Here is a 14,797-nt window from a genome sequence, read left to right as displayed (position 1 = left end):
GGGTTGTACAGAGGACCTAGTCACACGACATTTCTGTTCCGGGAACACTGCTCTTCACAATGTGCACGTTAGTGTGGGTGCTGCTCAGATGCAGAGAGGACTGTATTCGAAATGCATGTGAACAACTTCTGCAGAGCCAAGGCTGGGACCAAATGATGACATTGATGACGTTTGACTTTGGAGTCCCTTCCCTCTATGTTTACTCAGTTAATAAACTTACCCACTGTTGGCACATAAGGCATTAAGCTCGATGCTTTGCGGGATACAAAGATAATCAGATCAAATCCTTGCCCGCGATGGTAACCTAGTGTGAGGCACAGGGGGTGTACCTACATGGAGACAGGAGACATCAGACAATTTATGTAACCCCTTGGAGCATCAGCTTCGTAATGGTAGATAGGAAAAATACAACACCTAAGACCAGCTATGGCTTCCTTTGAAAACCCATACAAAATGCTTTCCACCATGTCCAGAGTATAGCATGTGTTCGATCGATGCAGCAGTTTTTAACACTATCATCGTAGAGTAGAGAGTGATAAATAGGATGCATAATTTTTGAGTGCTCACTATGTGTTGGCTACCGAACTCAGTTTTTAATGTATTATCTCATTAATCCTTACAACAACCTCTGCAACTCACGGTATAGTTTTCTTCCTTTTGTAGATGAGAAGCAGGACTCAGGGACCTCAGGTAATCTGCCTGAGGCACCACAGCTTGAAAATGCCTCAGCTGGTCTCTACACAATGCATTCTGGTTCCAGGGCTCCTACCCTCAACCGCTATGTAGATTGCTCTTTATAAAAGCTCCAGGAGAGGGAATCAAAGCATTTGGAGGGGTCAAAGGTTGAGCCAAAACTTCTCTCTAGAAGGAAGTGCTAATACGATAAAGGCTTTGAGCTGGTACTTGAAGGATAGGAGGATTTTGGTTCTGCGCAATGTTCATCTGCCCTTTTCCTGTTCAACATATTTCTTTATTCAGTGAATATCTAGCATTTATTTTCACCAGGCATTATGGTGGGTGCTGGTGACGCAGCCTAGCACAGTGGCCCTGATTCAGCGTCAGTGCTGGATGCAACTTAAGATCCAAAGGTGGAGACGGTGATCTAACAGGCACTTAATGAGTAATCGTGAGGGAGAAATTGAGGATGCCTTTAGTTCAGGAACTACACACCGAGGGCTTACTCCGTGCCAGGCTGTGCTACGTTTCGTGAGGGGCACAAGAGTGAATAAGACATGACTCTGTTCTGTTCATAGTTAGACCTTCCCCGGGAAGGACTCTGTGTTCTTTGCTTGTGTTTCTTGAAGCTGCGTATGTTGCTTGCTGCAGGGGAATGTCTCTGGTCTAGAAGCCATTCATTCAGTTATTTATGACCTCTTAGTTTTTAAATAAACTAAAGAGATAGGATAACATTTTGAAATTATTGTCCCGTTCCACCTCTCCCCCAGCATTGATCTTTTATCTCTCTCTTCTGCCCCCAACCTCCATTCCTGCAGCTGAAGCTTTGTACACACATTGCCTAAAGAAATGGGTATTACAGAAAATAGAGGGGAAAAGTCAGTCTTTCTGGCTGTAGTTTATAAAAGCCTGTGCCCTCAAAGGAAGGGATAGGACTCTTGGCATAACCCACCCCAGTTAGAAAAGGCTTCCTGGGCAGGGAACGGCCCCAGCAAGGTTGGAAAATGCCTGGGATTACATTTCTGCTGCCTTGAGGGTTGCTGGAGAGGAGGTGGGTGGGGGTTGGGGTAAATGGGTGATGGACATCAAGGAGGGCACTTGTAATGAACGCTGGGTTTTATATGCAAGTGACAATCACTGAATTCCACCCCTGAAACTGACACTACAGTATATGTTAACAAACTTGAATTTAAATAAAATCTTGAAAGAAAAAAAAAAGAAAGTTCAGTTGAATTATAAGGAGAATTTAAAAAGGTTAATACATCTTGCCTGATTATGTTGGTAGATGGTATTGGGATCTCTTGCACTGATTCCTGTCTAGATAATTTTGGATTTCAACAGTGACTTTTAATACTGTATTCACTCATTCAACATATATATACAGAACATCTACTAAGTACCAGGCAAGTGGTAGAGGCTAGTATTACAACACGGAGCAAAAATAGACACAGCTCTTGCTGAATAATCTTTACCTTCAAGGCAGAAAGTAATTAAACAGATGTGAAATTACAAATGTGGGAATTGCCACTGAGGAAAAAGAAATGTGAAACACATAGCAGGGGGATCTGACCTCATCTGGGGGGGATCTGAGAAGTCTCTCTGAGAAGTGACATTTGAATTGGGATCTGAAAATGAACAGGAGCTAACTAGATAAAGAGGAGTAGAGAGAGCCAGCATTCCAGACAGACAGAATCAGGATTTTAGGCCCTTTACGTGGCGGCAGAGCCACTAGAGAAAACTCTTGGTTGCAGGGGGTGGTGAAAGAGACTTTGGATCACAGAATGAGGGCAGCTGCTGACATAAAGGGTTTTCCTGAGTGTGAGGGCGTCTTCCGTGTGGGGGTGCTGCCTGTGTCTGCCTCCTATGGTCTTTATGTGTGTTCCCTGAGGCCTCAAAGTCCAGGGTGTTCAAGGCTAAACCATTCATCTTTCCCCAAATCTGCTCCTACTCCCAAGCATCCCATCTTGACCAATGACTGCTCCGTCTTTGCATTTTGTATAAGCCAAAGCCCTCAACCTCATCCTTTCCTCATCCTTCTTTCTCGTCCCCTATGTCCAATCAATCTTCAATTTCCGTCAATACTGTCTCATCAGTATCTCTCACCTCTAATGCACTGCACTCCATTCCCGCTGCCACGGTATGAGCTTGTGCTCAGCATCCTCCACCCTGGTTCTGTGTATCCTGAGCGACCTTCAGTCCTTTGACGAAGCTGCACCTTTCCCTCTCTCTGGGTTTTTGGGCCTTTCCCTCTGTCCAGACTTATCCTCTTCCCTGTATCCTCAACTACAGTACGCCTCTTCATACGTAGGATGCTTCTCCTTTGAGGAACTCTGTCTGACCACCAGCCAGAGCTGTTGTGGAGATCAAGTTGCATTTTCCTCATTCGTGTTCACACTAAGTGTTTTGTGCTTATCCCTATCCATTACCACCTGGTTACTCATATGTCTAGACCTGGGCTGTGCAATATAGTGGCCATAACCACCCATAGTCACTATCAAGTACTTGAAAAGTGGCTAGGATGAATTGAGATGTGCTGTGAAGTGTAAAATACCATATTTTAGTGAAATAGGATAAAAAGTACAAACTACTTAATTACTAATTTTAAAATACTGGTTACATGTTGAAATAGTATTTTGTAAATACCAAGTCAAATTAAATGTATTATTAAAATTAAATACACTTGTTGCTTTTTACTTCCTAGAATGTGCCTACTAGAAAACTTAAAAGTATATTTATGGCTCACATTTGGGTCTCCCATCATTCTTTTTGGATGGTACTGGTCTAGACTATAAACAGCTAGAACGTGGTTCAGCAAACTGTGGCCACTGGGCCAAATCTAGTCTGCTACCTGTTTGTGTAAATAAAGTTTTATTGGAACACAGCTGGCTCATTCATTGACATAGTATCTACAACTCTTTCCCATTACAGCAACAAAGTTGAACCGTTATGATAGAGACTGTGTAGCCTGTAAGCGTAAAACATTTGCTACTTCTCCCTTTACAAAGTTTGCTGACCTCCATCCTAGAAGGCCGATGTTGCATTTTATGCATCATTCTGTCTCCAAATCATTGCATGATACCTGGCACACAATAAATGTTTGAGTGAATAAATGTCTATCTAATGAATGTTGAGTGAATACAAGTTTGAGAATTGTATTGCCAGGATCATCACTGAAATAATGACCCCCAGCTGTGATGAGCATATGACTGGAACTAGAAATTGAAAAGTAGGTGTGTGCTTGGGTAGTAATCACACACAACATTTAAAGTGGGAACTATCCTTAAAAGCCCAAAATACATGTTCCCCACTTCTGTCATCATGGGATATCTTGATCTGGGAGTGGATAGAGATATTTTAATTATGCCTGAAATGGGATGGAGTGTAAGTGAGACAGAGAGTTATTTGTGAGCGTTATCTCACAGGTTGGATATTTGGGTTAAGGGTTTAGGTCATAATAAGGGGCGCCTTGGTGGCTCAGTTGGTTAAGCATCTGCCTTTGGCTCAGATCATGATCCCAGGGTCCAGGGATTGAGCTCTGCATCGGGCTTCTGCTCAGTGGGGAGCCTGCTTCTTCCTCTCCCTCTGCCTGCTGCTCTGCCTACTTATGATCCCTCTCTTTCTGTGTCAAATAAATAAATTAAAAAAAGGGTTTAAGTTCATAACAACCTTTGCTGTCCCATGTGACTGGTCACCCTGATAAGAAGCTGTGTGCTCTACTGGTTTGTAGAATGGAATCTGGAAACTGGGGACAGTGGTGATGGGGACTCAGGATCAACAAAGGAGAGACTCCTGGGAAAGCGATATTCCTGTCCTTTTGCAAGAGATCCCAATCTTGTAGAAAGGATTCCTAGATGTGATTTTCCTGTAGGTTCTTCCCATACAGTCTTCCCACAGGCGGCTTTTGCCTAGAAATTTAAAGCAATGATTCACATGGAAATCTGAATCTGGTTTGTGTGCATGGGAATTAATTCTTATATCTTAAAAATGGGACTGAGAATGAGTGTTGGAAGAGAATTAAGTATGTCTTCACACTTTGATCCAAATATATGCCTGTCATTTGCTCTCTGCTCATAAGTCTGCAGCTGTTAGAAGACACAAAATCATTTTCTTTTGCTTTTCTCTGTCAAATTGTTGATGAAAATTATTTCACAAAATTGAAGCAGCCAGAGTTACCATAGATGAGAATCAAATTCAGGTCTTGGTTATGAACATTATCTCATCTCATAAGAACCAGTCATTTAAAAAAAAAAATCATAACATGTCTCAGTGTTGAGTTGGATCTTTTCTTTTTTAGTAATTAAAGTTGTAAAAGCAACTCAGTATATTCATTAGAGCAGGTAGATTCCACAGGGCTTTTCTGAAGGGAGGCAGAGAGTTTTCTTTTATTAGAGCAGATTTGGGAAGCAAACGAGAGAAGAAAAAGAGTAATATTCATTAGTAACATATGTGATCAATGTAGAAAAAGAAAATTAAATATTTGATGATTTTTATGTTAACTAGTTCAGAGAAATGAGGGATTCTAAAGTTGATAACATCACAGAGCTGCATTTTTCCACCCACCCACTCATCTATCAATCTACCAATAGTCACTTATTAAATTTATTGTTACGTTTATTAAATTAGTGTTTTTCCAGCTCTGTAGTAGATGTTATGGGAGATACAAGGGAAACAAAAGAGTTCTATGAATCTAAGAAGAATCTTCTAGGTGTGAAGATACTTTAAAGAGGATGTTACTGTAATTCAACACCTTTATTTAGAGAGAAGAAAAAAAACAGTTGTTAGGTAATTTGCATAATGTAATACTCAGATAATTTTATGGTGGGCCACAGGACCCTAGTTCCTAGACCAGTAGGTTTTCTACTGATACCATTTGGTTAAGTCAGGCATATCTATCCACCTAAAAAGTGAGAGGATAAATAATTGCATGTCATCATGTAAGCAAGTGTAGTATCATCAGGCATGGCTGATTTGGGGGACTTTGAAGAATATTCAAAAATAAGCAAGGTAAAAGGAAGATGGAAGGGTAGAGGTGAGTGTGGAGCTGGATTTAAAGGACATCCAGAGCTTAGGGTCATACGTGGTAGAGAGAAGATACTCTAGGTGTGACCACCAAGAGAGAAAAATGCAAGGGGGGGGAGAAACTAAGCAGAAGAGAAAGGAAAGAGAGACAATTAGGGCAGACAAGTATCAACGGAAGTTGGTGGAAGTGACCCTGAGGGGAGCAGAGGGCTTCCGTGGGGAAGCAGGTGGGATGAGATTGTGTCCATGAGGGGAGAGCCACCGATGTAAGAAGGTCGAATGCCTGCTGGAGAAATTTTCGTCTATTAGGAAGAGACTAAAGTGTTAGCCAGGTTTTTGGGTGATTTATACAGTGCATTCCCACTCTAGAGAAAGACAAAGTATTCCTCAAGGACCCAGCAAGGGACCCAAAAGGAAAGAAAATCATTCTGGCAAATTAAATAAGTATGGCAGTAAGTGTATCATGTTTCCTTTTTCATATCTTTATATTGCACACCACTTCCTGATGTCTGATCAAAATTTACTAGTTTGGTGGGAAAATCTAAATGAGAATAGTTGGGGAAAAAAACCCCTGAAAACTAATAATATTAAGGATATGCACACACTTATTTTCAGAAATAGTCCATTTCTACTCCACTGGGGTTTGAATTTTTTTTTAAGGTTTTGATATACTGCTCAAATTATTGCTTATGTAGGATGAAATGCATCCTTCAACGCTATGCTGTCACAGTAATACCTACAAATCTCTCAGAATACCATCACTGGCAGATAGTAAATATTTTATATCTTATTGAAAAATAATATTTTCCTTATAAAGTATTGGAATCATATTCCTTTTATACTGTTCTCAAAAGTCTCCCTTGAGCGGCTTAAAAAATAATCTGCCTAAAGCTCCATCATACAGATTTGCCATTGAATTTCCCGGGCAGGGGTTTTGGGTTTGGGTTTTGACTTCCGTGGATTTGGTGTACCAAATTCTGTTCTGTAATGTCCCCGTGTATTGCCTTTGCATGTGCGTGCAGAACTGGTATGGACAAAGAACCTGTAACATTCTACTTCCTTTTAATTTCTGGTTTCTCATAATGTAAGTAGAAAATTTATATCCACATAAATAATGCCAGCCTACAGCTATTTCTCCAATTCCAATTTTATGAGTCTGCAAAAGATGACCAGTAATTGTGACCAGGCTCTTTGAACAGCACAGCAGTTTCTGCCTCTATTTGCATAATGAACTTGCCTTTCAGGAAGGTGGGGTGGTCGGAACAGAGGCAGAACACGGACATTCATCGTGTGTTGTCACTGAGAAGGTGAAGCTGGAGAGTGTAAGCAGGGAAATGACTTACCCTTATCTGAAGAGGTGACGTGAGGAATTGCCCTCCTTAACCTTTCCTGAAGCACTCCTTCTTCCTTATTCTTTTTCAAGGACATGATGATCTGGTGAGGGAAGCAGACACGAACAAATAACTCGTACAGTGAGAGAAGTGCTATAACATGGACTAAACAAAGCACCATGAACACATGGCATTTGTCCCTTCTCCCAAGTTGATAGAGAATGTTGACTGCTCATTTTAGTTTTTGAGGCACACTCTTCTGAAAATAGACAAGAGTATTCTGCTTATTATCGTCATTTTCAAAGATGGGGAGGACATTCTGAATGGATGATTTTATGATGTCAAGAAGGTATTCTTGTAGCTCAGGCTGTGGGAAAGTGGGCCCTCCTGCTTTGTTGGTCGTAGGGTATATCAGAGGTCATCAGTAGATTCTCTCTGGAAGCATTTTGGTAACATGCGAAGGCTTTGGGCATCTCGATTACTACTCGGTCCCTAATGCCTAAAATTCAACTGAATAAATTAATAAATGCCAAAATCTTAAAAATTTGCATATGCTTTGACGCACAAATTTTAATTGTAAAAATTAGAAATTATATGAACCTACTATTAAGATTAAGCTATAAGAATATACATTATGTTGTTACTTATAATACTAAAAGCTCAGAACAACTCATTTAGGTTTACCAATATGGGATAGAGTAGAAATTACATAACATCCCTACTATGGGTTATTAGGCAGCCATAAACGATAATGTTGCAGAAAAATATATAAATGGTATCAAAAGATGTATGAGACTGTTTTGTAAGTAGGTTGTAAAACAGTGCACAGAGTCTTAATCCATTGTCATAAAATGATAAAATAAGAATTTTTACAAGGCTGTCAGAGAAAGGAGTTTATCAGAGGCTTAGGCATTGCCTCTAACAACAACAACAACAACAAAAACCCTAAAATTGCAGTGGCTTAAAACAATAACTATATAGCTATCTGGCTATTGTGAATCACTGGGGAAACTCTGTGTATCATGGTTGCTCAGGCTCCCAAATGAAGCAAGCATCAAAACCAGTGCTGATCACTGTGCCATATGGAAGAGAGCTTTGGAAGCTTTCACACACTAGGAATTAAATGCTCTGACCTGGAAGTAAAAGATGACACTTCTGCTCACAACTCATTGGCCAGGTCTAGTCACATGTCTCACCCAAAAGGGAACAAGGTGTTATAATTCTCCCATGCAATTGGGGATGAGAGAATTAGAAATACTCAGTAAGCAGCACTAAAGATACCACTCATGGTCATTGATGTTCAGCTCACTGTCTGTCCCTGGGGAGACAGCTCAAAAGTCCTATTCAGTCAGAGCATCAGACTCCAAGCCCATGATTTCTGGGTGATACCTGATGGTGTGGATGTGGTTCTTTTTGATCTCCAAACCAACTGGAAAAAAATAAATTATCTCTTTTCCCCATACTTAGTACAGAATAGCAGAGCAGAGGCCAACTGTCTACAACATTCCCATTTGGAAAGGGGAAGTCATTGATTCACATCAATTCTGAAATCTAACTGCAAGTCTCAATCCCCTGGGGGTAAGGAAGCTGCTTTATTAGGTGCTGATTGGGCTCCTGGAAAGGGGTTTTCCAGTCCATTGTTCTCCATGGTCCCTGACTCTGCACTTTAGGGGCCTTTTCTTTTATTTGGCTTGGGTACTTCTGGAAAGTACATTGTAGAATGTGTCCTCCTTCAAGGTTGAGAAGCTTTCTTATCCTTCAGCTTGATCATAGAAGCTCATAAGCCCAACTGTTGTTAAGGTTTCTGTCTTTAGACTACACAAAACTGTCATAAACGTTTTTAGAAGGCTCATAGTTTCTTCGGCTGCACAACTTTCTCAAGAATTTAATCAGCTTCTTTTTATAGTTGATTCTGGTCAGTTCCTTGCACCACTAGCCACGTATACAGTTGTTTACTGAGACACCCTTCTCTCTGTTTCATCTTAACTGCAGGTATATTGAGCCCACCAGACTTCATTGGAAGAGCCACACCTTCAGTCTTTTTTATTTGGGCTGTTTTGTCCAAGTGGAAGCCTAACTAACTGCCATCTTAACTAATTGAGAAGGTTAACACTGGGTGTGAAAAACGTACCCTTGATTTATTCTTTGACCCAAGACTATGTTCTAATCTTTCAGTTTTCCACCAAGTCGTGATAAGAAAAAATGGTCTTTTCCACTTCTGCAAATCTCCAGTTTTCTGGACCATCTCTCTTACCTTCCATACTTGCTTACAAATCGGTTAATTCTGTTCTTAGCTCACTGTTTTTATTGTAGTATCTTGTCAAATGCAGCCAACAGCAATCAACACCTGCTAGAAAAGTTCTTTCCAAATCACTTCCTGTAAATCTACAAGTTCAAAAAAAAATATTACCTTGTAAGTTATCACTGGTGACATTTTACAAAATAGGTCATCTATGCCTAGATTACGATCTTTGCAGCTGCAGCCAAAGAATCCTTGCTACCTACCAGCTGAGCACTGAGCTAATGCCACCCAGTGTAGGTTTTTGATGGTTATTACTGCAATTCTAGGTACGTATTTTTGTATTGACTAGGAGGGGAGAGCTCGCTAGTCCTTAGATTTGTAGGTTCCTTTAATTTGATTGCCATCAGATGATTTTGTCCTGGGCAGCTGGAACATACATTCAAACTCATAAGAGGTTATGGATAAAAGTGCTGATTTGTTAATTTAAAATTGAGAGTCTGCTTAAGTGTTCTCTAGCCAGAACATGTTATTCTCTGAGTCAAGAGATTCCAGGAACTAGTATTGCTCAATCATGAGTGAATATCATTGTAGGATATTTCATTCAGTCTCCATAGAAGCTTGACTTCCCTTATGTCACCACTGAGCTCACGTATTCATTGGCTGGGACACTTTCTCTTGAACTAGGCTCTCTCCTTATAGTTTATATTCTGGGGGACGGAGACAGACAACAAATAGTGAACACAAACTATCACTTGCCACATAATGTAAGTGCTTTTAAACTAATAAAACTAGGTCATGGGATGTAGGGGAACTTGTGGGAGGGAATGAAGAAAGACATTTTAGCTGGAATGGCCAATGAAAGTCATTCTAAGGAGGGAATATCAGAGCCGAGACTCAAATGAGGGAAAGAGGTAATAGAAGATCTGAGGAAAGAACGTTCTGTGCAGAGGAATAGCAGTTTCAAAGGCCAATGACATGAAGGAGTCTGCTGGAAGGATAGGAAGAAGGTGAGGGCAGCAGGTGAATGGTGAGGTATGTGGTCATATCTGAGAGATTGGTAAGGGTTGTATCATGGGCAGCTTTGTTGGTGATGTGGAGGAATTTGTGTCTTACTCTAAGCCCAATGGAACCTTTGGAGGCTTTTAAGCAGTAGATCAATTTGACTTGTTTTATTCTTTAAAAAGATCATTCTAGTTGGCTGCTGTATGGAGAATGAACTCTGGCAGAGGAAGAGTAGAAACAGCCTGCTGCAGCCCAGGTGTGACATATTTGTCGCTGAGATTAAGGCTGTAGCAATGGAGATGGTGATAAGTGGTGGGATCTTGAAAGTATTTTGGAGATAAGAGTTGGCAGGATTTACTGATAGATTGGGAGGAATGAGAAAAGGTTTTTTGGCCCAAGAAACTTGGTGGTGGTGATACCATCAACTGTGATAAGGAAGACAGCTGGGGGTAAATCAAGAATTTTATTTTGGACATCCTAAATTTGAGATGTCTATTAGACAGCTAAGAGGCGATGTCAAGTAGGCAGTTGGATATATAAATCTATAGCCCAGGGGAGTGTTAAGAGCTGGAGATAGAGATTTATGAGTCATCGGTACAAAAGCGTTATTTTAAGCCATGGAAGAGGATGAGATCACCTAAAGAAGGAATTTGGAGAGAAAAGAGGGTGGACAACAGAGTTAAGGGTTAGCAGAGGAGGAGGAACCAGAAATGGATATTAAGAAGGAGCAAGGTTGAGGTTGGGGGAAAATCAAGAGTGATAAAGATATTTCTGTAAGAAGAAAGTCAAATGCTGAAATTTGATTAATGCTCTAATTCTGTTTCCTGCTTTGTATTTCTCCTAAACACCAACAATACCATGCCCTTCTCCCTAGCACTTGATCCTACTGCAAAGGAGGTTATTTACAGAGTAGTCATTGTTTGTATTATTATTCCCTTTTGTTCAGTTGTATCAAGAGGTAGATGAAGTGGCATCTTGATGGATCAGGAGGTCTTGGGTCTACACTGACTGGACTGATGACAAGAACTCACTTGCTGTGAGAATGTGGGAAGGTTTCCTAATCTCTCAGAACTTTGTTCTCTGGGGATGACACTACCCAGATCTTTGTTATGGGGGTTGTTAATATACAGAAAGCACTAAACTCATGGCCTGGAAGAAGGTAAGTAGATCACAAGTGGTAGTTTTTCCTATTTTTTCCCTGATGCTAATTGGCTAACTGTGGAAATGGATCACTATCAAGTAAACCTGGGAAGATGAGTTGGTTAATTGTTTAGAACTGTGTTGGAGAGATGATGTCTACCCACCGTTGCTATAGGACAGAAGCCAAACACTCAGCTTATAAAGAAATGCTCCCTGCTGTCTTAATCCTCACTACCAAAACTCATCCTTTTCAGGGTCAGGATGTGTAAAATTCAGATGAGTGATGCTTTAAGAGATGGAGAATCAGTGATAGAAATATACCTCTGTGCTGTCTGTGGAGAATTATCCAGGCCTGGCCGTGAGACTGGCGAATCAGGCTGCTAGTGAACATATAGGGTGGGGACCAGGGCCTCCATAGAGCTAAGAGAGGGTCATGAACTCTGTTAAAATAAGCAGGCATTTCCCCACCTTTGGGCAGCTCACAAGCTACCTTATCCTTTGAAGCACAAGAGAGTAGGTCAGGGATATAATTGAGCAAGTGTCTCAGATTCATTTTGCAGAAAATGAGGCCATTAGCCCTAGCTGCTCTAGGAGAGGTTTTTGTTAGACATAACAATTCTTCTGAAAATGTTACAGTTCCCCTTATTGTCCCTCTGTGCCAGCCAGTTTCATCTGTGTGGGTGGTTGGGTGGCCGTGGCTGCCCTGAGTAGGTCAGGGACTCCATGCTGATGGAGATGGATCCTAGCCCCTTCCTCCAGCTGACACCCCCCGCCCCAGTCTCTTTGACAGCATCTCATCTTGAGTTTGGGAATGATACTCCACACCTACCCTTCTACTCACATGTCTAGTTTTCAGTTCAACTTAACCTGTTAAATTAATTTTCCCTTGAGGAGAGTTATCGCTTTGGCCTATCAGACAGGCAGCCTCACCTGCTGTGGAACGGGACTCCGTATGAATCTTGAGTCTGGCATTTAAGATCTCTGTGACCTTGATGAAATTGCTAAATGTCCCCAGTCCTCTCTCCTCATCTATAAAATGGGACTAACTATTGCATAACATATTATATAGATTAATAAATTAATCCACATAAAAGACTTCCTTAGCACTTAGAATGGTTGACCCTTGAACAATGTGGCGGGGTGGGGGGGTTGTTAGGGGAGCCATCTGCCCTGCACAGTCGAAAATCTGCATATAACTTTTTTTTTAATTATAATATGTTAGTCACCATACAGTACATCATTAGTTTTTGATGTAGTGTTCCATGATTCATTGTTTGCGTATAACACCCAGTGTTCCATGCAATACATGCCGTCCTTAATACCCATCACTGTGCTAGCCCATCCCACCACCCCCACCCCTCTAGAACCCTCAGTTTGTTTCCCAGAGTCCATAGTCTTACCGTGGTTCATTTCCCCTTCTGTTTACCCCCCCTTCATTATTCCCTTCCTTCTCCTACCGATCTCCCTTCTGTAACTTTTGACTCCCCAACACTCATTGCCTACTGTTGACTGGAAGCCTTACCCATAACCTAAACAGTCGATTAACACATATTTTGTATGTTACATGTATTATGTACTGTATTCTTACAATGAAGTGAGCTAAATAAAATGTTATTAAGAAAATCATAAGATAAAATACTTTACAGTACTGTACAGTGTTTCTTGAAAAAAATCCACAGATAAGTGAACCTGCATAGTTCAAACCCATGTTGTTCAAGTGTTAACTATACTATTAAGTCTTTTATAAATGTTGATGAGATATTTAATCCATATTATGCAAGAACGCTGAGAAACTCATTTTAAGAGACTTCTTCATGCTGTTATTTTCACTAGTGGTATTTTACATGTCACTGGTGGTTTAAACATTTTATTCAATCCCCTATGATGCTTAAAAAAAAGGAAATACCATGTTGGGAGGATCTAGGAAACTAGCTTTATGATATAGTAGAGGATAATGGCACCTCCTCCAGTTTTATATTTATGAGAATGTCTAACCCATCAAATGAAATGTCAACACAGAGCTAGAGTCATTTGGCTGAGTATGTTTATCTTTAGGGTGTTTTCAGTTGCATGTAATGGAAAACCTTGAAAGAAACTAGCTTAAATAATAAAAAAATGTATCTCACAAAGCTAGAAGTCCAGAGGTGGGATAGCTCAGCCACATCCCAAAGGATCCATTGCTTCCCCATTGATGCCATGCCATCTTCAAAGGCTTGTCCTTGTCTTTAGACTTGTCCCCTCTCTGGTCAAAAAATGGCTGTTAGAGTCCTAGGCATCACCTCCAGGTATGGTTGTGTCTAGCGAAAGAAGGGCCATTTTCCTTATGTCTTTTTTTTGTAGGATCCCACTGATGGCTATAAGAAATTGCTAGCATTGGCAGCCTTCCTTAGGCATGTAGATGGTCGCAAGGGTTCAGCATAAAACAGTTGAACACCTTGCTAGTGCAGCACACCGGTGTCCTCTCTTCTTTCTGCCCCTGCCTTTTTTTAACATGGGCGGTTGCACATTTTAAAGTCTGTTACTTGCAGTTTCTCACTCCTAGTTCTAATCATTTTTTATCAATTTGGGTTATCTCCCACAAGCAACAGAAAACATCTCTGGCCGATTTAGGCAGGACAGACATTTATTTAAAATGTACTGAATAGTTCCAGAATGATCTTGAATTTTCTTTTGTTATAAAGGACATTATTGGGACACTAGGCAAATTCTGAATAAAGTTCTGCAGATTAGGTAACAATAGTGTATCCATATTGATAAGATGTTTTGAAAATTTTGCCGCGATTATGTAAGATCTTTTTTTTAAGTAAATACAAATGACATTTTAAGGAAAAGATGTCGTGTCTGTAATTTATTATTAAGCAGTTTAGAAGAATTACAGAGAGAGAGCGAGAAAAAAAAGCAATGCAGAATAATAATATTGGGGAAACTGGCTGAAAAGTGTCCAGAAATTCTTTGAACTGCTCTTGTAACTTTTGTGTAAATTTAAAATTGAACCCACTTAAAAAAATTAACGATGTAAAGAGATGGAGGGTTAAGGTTGCGGTGCTTTATCAGTTCTAACAACTTACTTTAGTAAATCCCTAAAACCAATGAGGGGGGTACTTAGTGGTGATCTTATAGTAGCCTAGATTGCAGGAAACCCAGGCCGAAAGCCTCCAGAACTGGAAACAGTGGTCAGAATCCCATCATGGAGCTAGAGTTTTGCCACAGAACAGCCACCTCCATAGCGTGCCCGATGTGGCCCTTTGCCTTGTGGCTGGGGCTGTCGCCAGACGACACCCCATGCTCAGCCCAGTTACTACTGCTGCTCCCACATGATGAGTCTTTTTACACCACCGCCACTGCCAGTGAGTGTCCCGAGGACCTCTGCCTTTTCACTTTGCCACGT

Source organism: Ursus maritimus, unplaced genomic scaffold (genome assembly GCF_017311325.1).
Source record: "Ursus maritimus isolate PB19 unplaced genomic scaffold, ASM1731132v1 scaffold_9, whole genome shotgun sequence".
Taxonomy (NCBI): Eukaryota; Metazoa; Chordata; class Mammalia; order Carnivora; family Ursidae; genus Ursus; species Ursus maritimus.
The sequence above is the reverse complement of the archived record's forward strand: the minus strand, read 5'-3'. Positions refer to the sequence as shown.